General features: G+C 41.6%; 1 long non-coding RNA gene across 1 annotated transcript; it reads right to left on the bottom strand.

The window, feature by feature from the left end:
• Positions 1 to 8,021: 8,021 nt before the first annotated feature.
• On the bottom strand, positions 8,022 to 9,341 carry LOC149125210 (uncharacterized). Its single transcript, XR_016212606.1, has 2 exons — positions 9,106 to 9,341; positions 8,022 to 8,259 (listed from the first exon to the last, which is right to left on the bottom strand). It is a non-coding gene; the product is annotated as an uncharacterized LOC149125210 (long non-coding RNA).
• Between the last annotated feature and the right edge of the window lie 6,329 nt (positions 9,342 to 15,670).

Genomic DNA, 15,670 nt, shown 5'->3' with positions numbered 1-15,670 from the left:
GATGTGACTGTTGAATTGAACCCTGTTGGAAAAAACTCAAGGCTATGAGAAGCTAAGTAATTGCTGTGGTGTGACTAAGACTTTGAAGACTCGATTCCAGAGCCTTCCTTCAATCCTCCTGCCTTAGTTTCCATAGTTCTTCCATGTTGGAGTCTCTCACCTTGGTCCCGAAGAGCAGAAGTTTCATCCTCTGCACAGGAGATGGCCATGATCTTGTCTTCTGCATCTGTCTGCTCCTGGTCTGGAACCGCATCATCCATTCGTGGCACAGGCTCAGCCTTGGTCTGGAGTGCCACCAGGACAATGGCAGTGAGGAGGGTGAAGGCCCTCATGTTTGGGAGTGAGCTGGAAGCTGGATGAGCAGGATTTTGTGTATGCTGTCAGTGAGGGTGAGACTTGTAGGTTTAGTTCTCAGAGCAGCTCTGTGACAAAGCTGTGATTAGAGATGGTATGCCTTTGATCAGGAAGTGAGGGCTTCTCTTGCCCTCAGAGTGCCTTTGATGGTGCCCTGTTCTGAAGGTCTGTGTTATGGCAGGCATCTGTGTCTTTTCTCTCCATCTTTGCTTCCCACCTATAATCAAGAAAAAAGGACTGGATATTTCCCCTATTTCCAATCTGCTTGAATAGTTACTTCAGAATAATAAAAAGAAAACAAAGAGTCATTTCATTTGTTAATTTCTGGGAGCAAAGTTTGTTATTTTCCAAACATGGAGCCTGGTATCCATTTTTGTTTTAGACACTGAAGCCATACCTGGAGCCCAATGCAGAGGAGTGAAATTCTTTAACATGTTCTAGGGTGTAGCCCTCCCCTTGGAGGAGGAGTGAGTTTGTGGGGTGTTATGTCCATTTGTGCCAGTGTGAGGGGAAAAATGCTGTCCTCATTTTGTCATTGTCACTAGCTCAGGAGGCTTCTAGGGAGAGAGATGTTCAAATTGTTCAGAGGCACTTTCATTCCTGAGATACGTATGTCTGAGCACAACTCATGGAGAATGATCCAGATACATATTCTGCTTTGAGAGATAGCAGAATAATCAACACCATTGTCCCTAGCATTTTGGAGACTGAAAACTTTTACATTTGGAAAGTCTTAAAACCTGTAGAAGGACAAAATCAAATGTCAAAAGTCTGATGGGATCCCTTCCCTGTTGTCAGTACAGTTCTTCTCAAATCTAACTACTGTCAACAAATGTACACATTAGTCTGCTCTAATATTTTCCCCTAATGCGATATCTTGATCACTTTGTGTATCAGGGCCTAATGAGTATCTCACTCCTGTGTGCCAACATTTCCATTCTCTCTCTGAGATGAAAGTGAAGGAAATGGCAGTAGGAAAGAAATGTCAGACAGCATGAGTGAGCTACTGTGTATCAATAATTACCTTGAATGTAATGGAGTAAACTCTCTACTTGTAAATATGTCAAGTAACTAAGTGATTTGATGAAAGAACTCATTCTATGCTGCTTGCAACATAACTCCACATCTAGGGGCTCATGGGCATTGAAAGTAACAAATTCCATGAGATATTCCAAGCAGATGGAGTCCAAAGGAATGCAATAATCAGATTTCTACCAGAGAAATAAATTTCAAATTAAGTTTGTATAAAGAGGTGGGAAGGTCATTATATAATGATGAAGGATTTAATTCCCCAGGAGAAAATAACAACATTAAATGTGCATCCACCCAATATGCCTTCACCTCAATACAGAAAGGAAATGATAAGAGACCAGAACAGTGAGATTCCAGTACAATAATGACAGAAAGTTTCTTTCTGTTGAAAGCTTCTAAATGTGAGAGGGTCATCCTATTGCCTTATCCTGCTTGTACCTTCACACCCATGTTTTTAGACTAAAATATATGATACCTAGAGGCTATTACATCTAAGAAAGAAGGTGTGTACTGGGAATATTACTTTAAAAATGTGTTGTAAGATTCTCAAACTAACATGCTGTTTCAGCACTGGGATATTTCATTGACACAGAGTTGTTGGGTGTTTTGCATCTGTCTGATTTTATTTCTTGGGGTTATAATGACCATGGAAATTTAGATGGGAAACACTATTAACAGAGAAATCCATAACAGAAGCTATGTTATGTAGAAAGTGGGACACAGAGATGCCAAGCAGAATTGATCATGTTGTGTTAATCTGAAAAGAACTTCAGGAAGTGAGAAATCAAACAAAACACAACTAAAATAAATAGATTAGATATTTTCTCCATTTGAAATTTTTCTTTTAAAAAATCTTGATTGTTTACTGGTACACAAAGATTGAACATTAATGAAGCACCGTGTGATGTTTCATGCATGAATACATAGTGTAATGTTGAACTGAATCCAACACATCTGCCCTATCCAATGTTTCTCAATTCTTTATGGTGGGGGCGGAGCCAAGATGGCGGAATAGTGAGGGCGCGCACCGATAGTCTGGGAAAATTTAGTTTAATAAAAGCGGAATTACGGTAGCCTCAGAAAAAGGATCAGGAAAAAATTGCAGAGGAAACTCTTCCGGAGCTATTCGCTGTGACCCAAAGGACCTACTGGGAGAGCAGGGTCACCCACCACGTGGAAACTGAACTGCGATAGCCGCAGAGTCTGAGTGCCAGTGCAGGAAGGGGAGTCTATGTGACAAAGACACCAGCGGGGAGAGGAGAGACGCCTAGGGCTCCGAGTCCACACATCAGCGCTGGAAGCGGAGGTGAGCTCACATACAGAATGGCTCAAATACAGAAATCTAACAACAACAGATGCTGGCGAGGATGTGGGGAAAAAGGGACACTAACCCACTGTTGGTGGGAATGCAAACTGGTCAAGCCACTATGGAAGTCAGTCTGGAGATTCCTCAGAGACCTGAGTATAACCCTACCGTTCGACCCAGCCATCCCACTCCTTGGGATTTACCCAAAGGAATTTAAATTGGCAAACAAAAAAGCGGTGTGCACCCTAATGTTTATTGCAGCACAATTCACAATAGCCAAGACCTGGAACCAACCTAAATGCCCAACAACGGTAGACTGGATAAAGAAATTATGGGATATGTATTCTTTAGAGTACTATACTGCAGCAAGAAACAATGAAATCCAGTCTTTTGCAATAAAATGGAGGAATCTCGAACACATCATGCTGAGTGAAATAAGCCAGTCCCAAAGGGACAAATACCATATGTTCTCCCTGATCGGTGATAACTGACTGAACACCAAAAAGGAAACCTCCTGAAGTGAAATGGACACTATGAGAAACGGTGACTTGATCAGCATAGCCCTGACTGTTAATGAACAACTTAATACATTATCCCTCTTAGTAGTTTTTTTTTTAACTTTTATTTATGAATATAAATTTCCAAAGTACGACTTATGGATTACAATGGCTTCCCCCCAATAATGTCCCTCCCACCCACAACCCTCCCCTTTCACACTCCCTCTCCCCTTCCATTCGCATCAAGATTCATTTTCGATTATCTTAATATACAGAAGATCAGCTTAGTATACATTAAGTAAGGATTTCAACAGTTTGCTCCCACACAGAAAGATAAAGTGAAAAATAATAGATGATTTTTTTTAAATGATGATGAAATCAGATCAGACCTATTGTCATGTTTAATCCCAGTGAGAGTCAAGTTGGGAATTGATAATTTGTTTTCCTGTTTTTTTTTTTTAGTATACATTAAGTAAAGATTTCAACAGTTTGCACCCCCATAGAAACACAAAGTGAAATATATTGTTTGAGTACTCGTTATAGCATTAAATCTCAAGTAGTTCTTTTGTCTGTTCTACTTAATATGACTGGTTTAATTCTGTAATTAATACACAGTTATTCATAAGTGTTGAAATTTAACTGAAATGTGATCCCTGTTAAACATGAGTGGGAATAAGAGAGGGAAGAGATGTACAATTTGGGACATGCTCAGGCTGACTTGCCCCAAATGGTAGAGTTAGAAACATACCAGGGGACTCCAATTCAATCCCATCAAGGTGGCATGTATCAATGCCATCTCACTAGTCCCAGTGATCAATTTCTGTTCACAATTGATCATAATGAAAGGACTAAGAGTCAAAGGGAGCACATAAACATGTCTAGCACCTGCTAATATTAACCGATAGAATAAATAAAGCGGACAGTTATCCAACATGGGAAGCGAGATACTCAGCAGACCCATAAAATGGCGGATGTCCTAAACAGCTCTCTGGCCTCAGAATCAGCCCTAAAGGCATTCCGATTCTGCTGAAAAGCCCATGAGAGTATTTCAGGCATGGAAAGTCAAGACACTCTGGCAAAAAAAAAAAAAAAAAAAAAAAAAAAAAAAAAAAAAAAAAAAAAAAAAAAAAAACACCTAAATGAATGCTCTCTGTGAGTGAGATCCCAGTGGAAAGAACAGGTTTCAAAGAAGGAGGTACCTTTCTCTGAAGAGAGGAGAGAACCTCCACTTTGACTATGACCTTGTCTAAACAAGATAAGAGTTGGAGAACTCAGAGGGCTTCCATAGCCTTGGAAACTCATGACTGGAGCATGGGGAGATTACTGAGGCCATAAACAAGAGTGTCAATTTGTAAAATCAACAACAGGAGTCACTGTGCACTTACTCCTCATGTAGGATCTCTGTCCTTAGTGTGCTGTACATTGAGACTTAATGCTATAACGAGTACTCAAACAGTATATTTCACTTTGTGTTTCTATGGGGGTGCAAACTGTTGAAAGCTGTACTTAATGTATACTAAACTGATCTTCTGTAAAAAAAAAGAAGAAGAAGAAATTATCAATTCCCAACTTGACTCTCACTGGGATTAAACATGAAAATAGGTCTGAAAAAAAATTCTTTATGGTGGAAACATTCAGTGTTAACCTTGAAAATCTGAGTTCAATCCTTTTAAGCAAGATCAAACTTCTTTCTAAGTCTGTACCCTGTTGTCTATCACCTCTCCACCATCTTTATAAAAACTGCTTCCTTGGGAGATACACATCAGACCCATAGAATGGCAGATGTCCTAAACAGCACTCTGGCCTCAGAATCAGCCCTTAAGGCACACAGATCTGGCTGAACAGCCCATGAGAGTATTTCAGGCATGGAAAGCCAAAACATTCTGGCAAAAAAAAAAAAAAAAAAAAACCTACATGAAAGATCTCCACATGTGAGATCCCAGTGAAAAGAACAGCTCATCAAAGAATGAGATACCTTTCTCTGAAGGGAGGAGAGAACTTCCACTTTGACTACGACCTATCTAAGTATGATCAGAGTTGGTGAACTCAAAAGGCTTCCATAGCCTTGGCGGCTCATGACAAGAGCCTAGGGTGATTACTGATGCCATAAACAAGAGTGTGAATTTGTTAAGTCAACAACAGGAGTCACCGTACACTTACTCCTCATGTAGAATCTCTGTCCTTAATATGCTGTACATTGTGAATTAATACTATAACTAGTACTCATACAGTATTTTTCACTCTGTGTTTCTATGTGGGTGCAAACTGTTGAAATCTTTACTTAATGTATGCTAAACTGATCTTCTGTTTATAAAGAGAATTGAAAATGAATCTTGATGTGAATGGAAGGGGAGAGGGAGAGGGAAAAGGGAGGGTTGCAGGTGGGAGGGAAGTTATGGGGAGGGAAGCCTTTGTAATCCATAAGCTATACTTTGGAAATTTATATTCATTAAATAAAAGTTAAAAAAATAAAAATAAGAATAAAAAAATAAAATTAATGTGGGATAAAAAAAACTTTTAAAAAAGAAAAAACCTGGCCGGCGCCGCGGCTCACTAGGCTAATCCTCCGCCTAGCGGCGCCGGCACACCGGGTTCTAGTCCCGGTCGGGGCGCTGGATTCTGTCCCGGTTGCCCCTCTTCCAGGCCAGCCCTCTGCTGTGGCCAGGGAGTGCAGTGGAGGATGGCCCAGGTGCTTGGGCCCTGCACCCGCATGGGAGACCAGGAAAAGCACCTGGCTCCTGGCTCCTGCCATCGGATCAGCGCGGTGCGCTGGCCGCAGCGCGCCGGCCGCGGCGGCCATTGGAGGGTGAACCAACGGCAAAGGAAGACCTTTCTCTCTGTCTCTCTCTCTCACTGTCCACTCTGCCTGTAAAAAAAAAAAAAAAAAAAAACAAAAAAAAAAAAAAAAAAAAAAGAAAAAACCTAGCAGGTGTTCAACATGCTTTTTGTGTTTCCAAAATCCACTGCACATGATCACTTTTCTGTTATGGTACCTTAGTTTTTAACTGAAGGAATCATCTGGAACAATATCAATGTTAACTACATCTCATTTAAAATAAAAGCACAAATTTTTTCAGCAGTGTTCCAACCAAATGTGTTAAAGCTGTCACGCTGAGACTCCATTCTCCTCCAGAAAGGGAGTGTTCCAATTTCTGGATCTTGATCATTTTTCTTGGTGCTGGTGTTCAAACTGTCGTCTGGGTGTATTGGATTATTTGAATACAAAATGGAGAAGGGTAACACGACTTGAAGCACAATTTCTTTCTATCAAATGTCATCTCTTTTTTTTTTTTTTTTTTTTGACGGGCAGAGTGGACAGTGAGTTAGAGAGAGAGACAGAGAGAAAGGTGTTCCTTTTGCCGTTGGTTAACCTCCAATGGCCAACGCGGCTGGTGCGTAGCGGCCTCTGTACCACGCTGATCCAATGGCAGGAGCCAAGTGCTTCTCCTGGTCTCCCATGGGGTGCAGGGCCCAAGCACTTGGGCCATCCTCCATTGCACTCCCAGGCCACAGCAGAGAGCTGGCCTGGAAGAGGGGCAACCGGGACAGAATGCAGTGTCCCAACCGGGACTAGAACCCAGTGTGCCACGGCGCCGCAAGGCGGAGGATTTGCCTAGTGAGCCGCGGCACAGGCCCAAATGTTAATTCTTAAAACGGCTATCTTGCTCAAGCATCCAGTGATTGTGCATTAAAATAGCTGTGGCTTAAACTTACATATTATTTTTCGGAACAGGTGTTGTGAGATTACCAGATGGAAACACTTATCCAGAGCATATGAGGAGTCTAGGGTCACAAAGAGAGCCCACCAGACCTTGTGCCTTGACTAAGTACTGTTCAAGGAACGTATTTGTCGAGTTTCCATAGGTCTGTGGGCATGTGGTGCTGGAAAGGGTTCAGAATGCAGACCCCCACACACAAAAACGAAGAAGTCATACGGGCCCATGGGAGACAGTGCACCTCAGCAACATGAGTGAGTGGTAGGGAAAAGGCAGACAGCCTAGGGAGAGTGCAGGCTTTGTGATTCACGTGTTTGTGTGCGCACGATCTGGGGACAGAGTAGGGAGGGAGAAATTGCATCCTCAGTGCAGACTCCATGTGTGCTGTGCACAAGGCCAGCATGGGTGCTGTCATATAGCGAGATCAGGTAGACCTTCACCTCGCTCACTGATGCACATGGTGACTTTCAGTATGAGAACATCTGCACCAAAATTACCATGGACTCCCCACTGCTGGAGACCTGCTTTCTCCCTCACAGTTTCTAGTGGTGCCCCCTCAGCAACACTTCACAGCAGTGTTAGGGTCACCACAGCTTATGGACACTCAGGAGACCGATGTGGGGGATTGACTCTCAAGTGTGTATTGGGCCTGGGGAGGTGCTACTGAAAATGAGTCCATCTCAGGGTGGGCTCCTGTGCTTGTTGCTCTCCTCCATGGTGTTTATGAACTGCAGCTGTTGTGACCCCAGGTCTCATGTCAATGCCCCAGTGCTATGAGTGTAGGGATGGTCATCCTTCCAAAGATGTAATCATGGGATGACCATAAACTTGAAGCAGACACAAATGCTTTGTCTTAACACATGTGAACTCTTCTTCAGAGTGAATCTCCACTCAGTGTTGGTACCTGAGCAGACAATCCAGGGGGACACATAGAGCAAAATCAGGACTTGAAGTTCCCTAGCAGCTTTTATTTTCTGAAGTATGTGTTCATGCTTGATATTCCTAGAATTGGAGGTAGCTTTCCCTTTGGAAAGTGTGTGATTTCCCCACAGTGCTAATTGCAGTTCAGTGTGACCCAAAAGCATAGCAAATAGGAAAGAGATGTTGACACAGAGATTGGTTGCCAGGACTTTATATGAGATACAGAAAAAAAAAACTTAATGGCAAGATTCTGGAGTAAAGATGGTTCTCTCCAATGTGTGGAGGCAATGATGAGTTCATTCTTCATTTTTGACTTTTTCCCGGCAACAGATATACTTGGAGTTAAATAGGCCGCAGCTACCATCTATCACCTCCCAAGGATCACAGTATTTTTTGCACGAACAGGGCATTTTCTGGCTTCTCAGCGGCGAAACTAGGGTAGAGAGAGGGGTCCTTCTATGAATACAAGGATCAAGAAAAGCCAGGACCATTCCACACTTAGATGAGAGGGTCTCATATGGACTACATCACAGCCAGCAGCAGGAAGAGCACCCAGCCACTGGAAGGAACAGACACAGCAAGTGTGGTCACAAACACGATTTGAGACCCTTTCTCCTTTGTCCGAGTCTTTGTGCTCCTGACCTTGTCAAACACATCTGAACACAGCTTTAGCTGGGTCTCCAGGTTCTCAACATTTCTCTACTAAGCAGTGTCAAATGCTGTCCTCATAACTGGATTACACATTTGACCCAGGGTGACTTCCCTTAAGACTCTCCAAATTTGGACAAGGCTATTCCAAAGACATATGTTGGAATACACAGTCTTTTGTGAGGAACATCTCTTTGAGGTTTTTGACTTTCAATGTTTCTTCTATTTCATTCTATTTGTTTGTAACATTTAGTATTAACTCTTAATACATTTGTACCTCTTGGGGTATACACAATACCTTAACAAAGCACAGAGTGTACTTGGATCCAATCAGCTAGTAACCTCTGTAGTCCACACTTGAACCATTTTGTTGAATGTTCCCTGCTTTGCAGTCTCTCTATAGGAAATGCCAGAGTATTCAGATCTATGGTTGCCCTGCTGTGGTGGGGAACACTAGGAACTACTAGCTGGACATACCTGTTGAACTGAACCCTGTTGGAAAAAACTCAAGGCTATGAGAACCTAAGTAAATTCAGCAGAGTCACTAAGACCTTTGAAGACTCAACCCCAGAGCCTTCCTCCAACCTTTCCTCTTCAGTTTCGGTAGTTCTTCCAAGTTGGATTCTCTCACCTGGATCCTGAAGAGCAGAGGTTTCATCCTCAGCAAAGGAGATGGCCATGACCTGGCCACCCACATCTGTCCCCTCCTGGTCTTGAATCTCTTCATCTGATGGTGGCACAGGCTCAGCCTTGGCCTGGAGTGCCACCAGGACAATGGCAGTGAGGAGGGCGAACGTCCTCATGTCTGGGAGTGAGCTGGAGGCAGGAAGAGCAGGGTTCTGAGTGTGCTGTGAGTGAGGACGAGACTTGATTATATAGTGCTAGGAGCAGGCTCTGTGACAAAGGCTGCAGTTAGAGACGGGCTGTATTTGATCCGGGGGGGGGGGGGGGCTGCCATGCCTTCAAAGTGCCTCTGCTGGTGCTCTGTTCTCACCGTCTGCATTATGGCAGGCATCTGTGTGTTTTCCCTCCATCTATGCTTCATGCTGATAATCGAGATAAAGGAGTGGATATTTCCCTCCAATTCCCATCTGCTTGAATATTTACTTCAGAATAATAAAAAGAAAACAAAGAGTCATTTCATTTGTTAATTTCTGGGAGCAAAGTTTGTTATTTTCCAAACATGGAGCCTGGTATCCATTTTTGTTTTAGACACTGAAGCCATACCTGGAGCCCAATGCAGAGGAGTGAAATTCTTTAACATGTTCTAGGGTGTAGCCCTCCCCTTGGAGGAGGAGTGAGTTTGTGGGGTGTTATGTCCATTTGTGCCAGTGTGAGGGGAAAAATGCTGTCCTCATTTTGTCATTGTCACTAGCTCAGGAGGCTTCTAGGGAGAGAGATGTTCAAATTGTTCAGAGGCACTTTCATTCCTGAGATACGTATATCTGAGCACATCACACGGAGGATGATCCAGATACATCTTCTGCTTTGAGAGATAGCAGAATAATGAACACCATTATCCTTAACATTTTCGGTGGCCTAAAACTTTTATGTTTGGAAAATTTTATATCCGTAGAAGGACAAAGTCAAATGTCAAAAGTCTGATGAAGGCCAGTGCCGCGGCTCAATATGCGAATTGTCTGCCTTGCAGTGCCGGCACACCAGGTTCATGTCCCGGTCGTGGCGCCAGATTCTGTCCCGGTTGCCCCTCTTCCAGGCCAGCCCTCTGCTGTGCCCCAGGAGTGCAGTGGAGGATGGCCCAAGTTCTTGGGTCCTGCACACGCATGGGAAACCGGGAGAAGTGCCTGGCTCCTGGCTTCAGATCAGCTAGGTGCGCTGGCGATGGGGGCCATTGGAAGGTGAACCAATGGCAAAAGGAAGACCTTTCTCTCTGTCTCTCTCTCTCACTGTCCACTCTGCCTGTCAAAAATAAAAATAAAATTAAAAAAATTAAAAAAAAATGTTTGATGAGATCCCTTCCCTGAACTCAGCTACGGTTCTGTCCAAATCTAACTACTGTCAACAAATGTACACATTAGTGTGCACTAATACTTTCCCATAATGTGATATCTGACCTCTTTGTATATCAAAGCATATTGAGTTTTTCATCAATATACTCAAGTGTGCCAACATTCCCAAACTCTCTGAGATGAAAGTGAAGGAAATGGCACTAGAAAAGAAATACCAGACAACATGAGTGAGCCACTGTGTATCAACAGTTAACTTGAATGTAAATGGAGTAAAATCTCTAGTTATAAATATGTCAAGTGACTAAGTGAATTGATGAAAGCATCATTCTATGCTGCTTACAACATAACTCCACATCTAGGGGCACATGGGCACTGAAAGTGACAAATACCATGAGATATTCCACACAGGTTGATTCCAAAGGAAAGCAATAATCGGATTTCCACCAGATAAATAAATTTCAAATTAAGTTGGTATAAAGAGGTGGGAAGGTCATTATATAATGATGAAGGATTTAATTCAACAGAAGAAAATAACAACGTTAAATGTGGATCCACCCAATACGCCTTCACCTCGATACAGAAAGGAAATGATAAGAGACCAGAACAGTGAGATTCCAGTACGTTAATGACAGAAAGGTGCTTTCTGTTTCTAGGAAAATCAAAGCTACCAAATGTGAGAGGGTCATCCTATTGCCTTATCCTGTCTGTACCTACACACCCATGTTCTTACACTAATGTATATGATACCTAGAGGCTATTCCATCTAACAAAGAAGGTGTGTCATAGGAATATTACTGTAAAACTGTGTTGTGAGATTCTGAAACTAATGCTCTGTGTCAGCATTGGGATATTCCACTGACACAGAGCTGTTGGGCTTTAGCATCTGACTAATTTTTTTTCTTGGCGTGATTTTGAGCATGGACATATTGATGGGAAACTCCATTTTCAGAGAAATCCACAACAGAAGCTATGTTTTGTAGAAAGTGGGACATAGAGATGCCAAGCAGAATTGGTCATGTTGTGTTAATCAGAAAAGAATCACAGGAAATTAGAACTAAGGAAACAGGACTAAAAGCAAGCAGAGTAGATAGTTCTCTCCATTTGAAACTTTTTTTCCTTAAAAAATCCATATTGTTACCTGATACATAAAGATTGAACATTAATGAAGCACCATGTGATGTTTGCATGCATGAATACATTGTTTAATGTTCAATTGAATCCAACATATCTGCCTTCTCCAACGTTTATCAGTTCTTATGGTGGAAACATTCAGTGTTAACCTGAAAATCTGAGTTCAATTCTTATAAGCAAGATACAACTTTTTCTAAGTCTGAACACTGATGTCCAGCACCTTCCCTCCATCTTTCTACAAACTGCTTCCTTGGGGCCAACACTGCGGCATAGCAGGTAAAGACTGTCTGCAGTGCTGGCACCCGATACGGATGCGGGTTTGAGTCCCAGTGGCTCCACTTCTGATCCAGCTTTCTGGTATAGCCTAGGAAGGCAGTGGAGGATGGTCCAAGTCCTTGGGCCCCTACACAGATGCAGGAGGCCAGATAAAGCTCCTGGCTCTTAGCTTCAGGTCAGCATGGTCCGGGCCATTCTGGGAGTGAGCCAGTGGATGAAGAACCTCTCTATCTGTTTCTAACGCTGCCTCCCTGAAAATCTGCCAATCACATAAATGAATAAATCTTAAAAAAAAAAAAAAACACAAGAAACGTAGCAGTTGCTCAATATTCTTGCTATGTTTCCACAATTCAGTGTGCATGATCAGTTTGGTGTTACTGTACATCAGTTTTTAACTGAAGGAATCGTCTGGAATAATAACAATTTTAATTACAATTCAAACAATTAAAATAAAAGCACAAAACCTTTCAGCATTGTTCCAACCAAATGTGTTAAAACTGTCATGCTAAGAATCCATTTTCCTCTGGAAGGGAGTGTTCCAACTTCTAGATTGTGATAATTTTTTTTAACTTTTATTTAATGAATATAAATTTCCAAAGTATGGCTTATGGATTACAATGGCTTCCACCCCCAAACCGTCCCTCCCACCCACAACCCTCCCCTTTCCCACTCCCTCTCCCCTTCCATTCACATCAAGATTCATTTTCGATTCTCTTAATTAAAGAAGATCAGTTTAGTATACATTAAGTAGAGATTTCAACAGTTTGCTCCCACACAGAAACATAAAGTGAAAAATAATAGATGATTTTTTAAATGATGATGAAATCAGATCAGACCTATTGTCATGTTTAATCCCAGTGAGAGTCAAGTTGGGAATTGATAATTTCTTTTCTTTTTTTTTTTTTTTTTACAGAAGATCAGTTTAGTATAGATTAAGTAAAGATTTCAACAGTTTGCACCCCTATAGAAACACAAAGTGAAATATACTGTTTGAGTACTTGTTATAGCATTAAATCTCAATGTACAGCACATTAAGGACAGAGATCCTACATGAGGAGTAAGTGCACAGTGACTCCTGTTGTTGACTTTACAAATTGACACTCCTGTTCATGGCATCAGTAATCTCCCTATGCTCCAGTCATGAGTTTCCAAGGCTATGGAAGCCTTTTGAGTTCTCCGACTCTTATCTTGTTTAGACAAGGTCATAGTCAAAGTGAAAGTTCTCTCCTCTCTTCAGAGAAAGGTACCTCCTTCTTTGAAGACCTGTTCTTTCCACTGGGATCTCACTCATAGAGATCTTTCATTTAGGTGGTTTGTTTGTTTTTTTTTTTTTTTTTTTTTTTTTTTTTTTTTTTTTTTTTTTGCCTGAGTGTCTTGGCTTTCCATGCCTGAAATACTCTCATGGGCTTTTCAGCCAGATTGGAATGCCTTTAGGGCTGATTCTGAGGCCAGAGTGCTATTTATGACATCTGCCATTCTATGGGTCTGCTGAGTATCTCGCTTCCCATGTTGGATCACTCTCCCCTTTATTTATTCTATTGGTTAGTATTAGCAGGTACTAGACTTGTTTATGTGCTCCCTTTGACTCTTAGTCCTTTCATTATGATCAATTGTGAACTGAGATTGATCACTCGGACTAGTGAGATGGCATTGGTACATGTCACCTTTATGGGATTGAATTGGAGTCCCCTGGTATGTTTCTAACTGCCATTTGGGGCAAGTCAGCTTGAGCATGTCCCAAATTGTACATCTCTTCCCTCTCTTATTCCCACTCTTATGTTTAACAGGGATCACATTTCAGTTAAATTTCAACACTTAAGAATAACTGTGTATTAATTACAGAATTAAACCAGTCATATTAAGTAGAACAGACAAAAAAAACTACTAAGAGGGATGATGTATTAAGTTGTTCATTAACAGTCAGGGCTATGCTGATCAAGTCACCGTTTCTCATAGTGTCCATTTCACTTCAACAGGTTTCCTTTTTGGTGTTCAGTCAGTTGTCACCGATCAGGGAGAACATACAATATTTGTCCCTTTGGGACTGGCTTATTTCACTCAGCATGATGTGTTCCAGATTCCTCCATTTTGTTGCAAATGACTGGATTTCGTTGTTTCTTACTGCGGTATAGTATTCTAAAGAGTACATATCCCATAATTTCTTTATCCAGTCTACCGTTGATGGGCATTTAGGTTGGTTCCAGGTCTTGGCTATTGTGAATTGTGCTGTAATAAACATTAGGGTGCAGACCACTTTTTTGTTTGCCAATTTAAATTCCTTTGGGTAAACTCCAAGGAGTGGGATGGCTGGGTCGAACGGTAGGGTTATATTCAGGTCTCTGAGGAATCTCCAGACTGACTTCCATAGTGGCTTGACCAGTTTGCATTCCCACCAACAGTGGGTTAGTGTCCCCTTTTCCCCACATCCTCGCCAGCATCTGTTGTTAGTAGATTTCTGTATGTGAGCCATTCTAACCGGGGTGAGGTGAAACCTCATTGTGGTTTTGATTTGCATTTCCCTGATTGCTAGTGATCTTGAACATTTTTTCATGTGCCTGTTGGCCATTTGGATTTCCTCTTTTGAAAAATGTCTATTGAAGTCCTTGGCCCATCTCTTAAGTGGGTTGTTTGTTTTGTTTTTGTGGAATTTCTTGATCTCTTTGTGGATTCTGGTTATTAACCCTTTATCTGTTGCATAGTTTGCAAATATTTTTTTCCCATTCTGTCGGTTGTCTCTTCACTCTCCTGACTGTTTCTTTTGCAGTACAGAAACTTCTCAATTTGATGCAATCCCAATAGTTGATTTTGGCTTTGACTGCCTGTGCCTCCCGGGTCTTTTCCAGAAACTCTTTGCTTGTGCCAAATTCTTGCAGGGTTTCTCCAATGTTCTCTAATAACTTGATGGTGTCGGGTCATAGATTTAGGTCTTTAATCCATGTTGAGTGGATTTTTGTGTAAGGTGTAAGGTAGGGGTCTTGCTTCATGCTTCTGCACATGGAAATCCAGTTCCCAGCACCATTTATTGAATAGACTGTCCTTGCTCCAGGAATTGGTTTTAGATCCTTGATCAAATATAAGTTGGCTGTAGATGTTTGGGTTGATTTCTGGTGTTTCAATTCTGTTCCATTGGTCTGTCCATCTGTTTCTGTACCAGTACCATGCTGTTTTGATTACAACTGCCCTGTAGTATGTCCTGAAATCTGGTATTGAGATGCCTCCGGCTTTGTTTTTGTTGTACAAGATTGCTTTAGCTATTCGAGGTCTCTTGTGCCTCCATATGAATTTCAGCATCATTTTTTCTAGATCTGGGAAGAATGTCTTTGGTATTCTGATTGGGATTGCATTGAATCTATAAATTGCTTTTGGGAGAATGGACATTTTGATGATGTTGATTCTTCCAATCCATGAGCATGGAAGATTTTTCCATTTTTTGGTATCCTCTTCTATTTCTTTCTTTAAGATTTTGTAATTCTCATCGTAGAGATCTTTAATGTCCTTGGTTAAGTTTATTCCAAGGTATTTGATTGTTTTTGTAGCTATTGTGAATGGGATTGATCTTAGCAGTTCTTTCTCATCCGTCGCATTGCTTGTGTATACAAAGGCTGTTGATTTTTGTGCATTGATTTTATATCCTGCCACTTTGCCAAACTCCTCTATGAGTTCCAATAGTCTCTTAGTAGAGTTCTTTGGATCCCCTATGTAAAGAATCATATCGTCTGCAAAGAGGGATAGTTTGACTTCTTCCTTCTTGATTTGTATTCCTTTGATTTCTTTTTCTTGTCTGATGGCTCTGGCTAAAACTTCCAGAACTATGTTAAA

Source organism: Oryctolagus cuniculus, chromosome 8 (assembly GCF_051225735.1).
Source record: "Oryctolagus cuniculus isolate XC-2025 breed Fujian yellow rabbit chromosome 8, ASM5122573v1, whole genome shotgun sequence".
Classification (NCBI taxonomy): domain Eukaryota; kingdom Metazoa; phylum Chordata; class Mammalia; order Lagomorpha; family Leporidae; genus Oryctolagus; species Oryctolagus cuniculus.
Note: the sequence above shows the minus strand (reverse complement) of the source record. Positions and strands in the feature narration are given on the sequence as shown.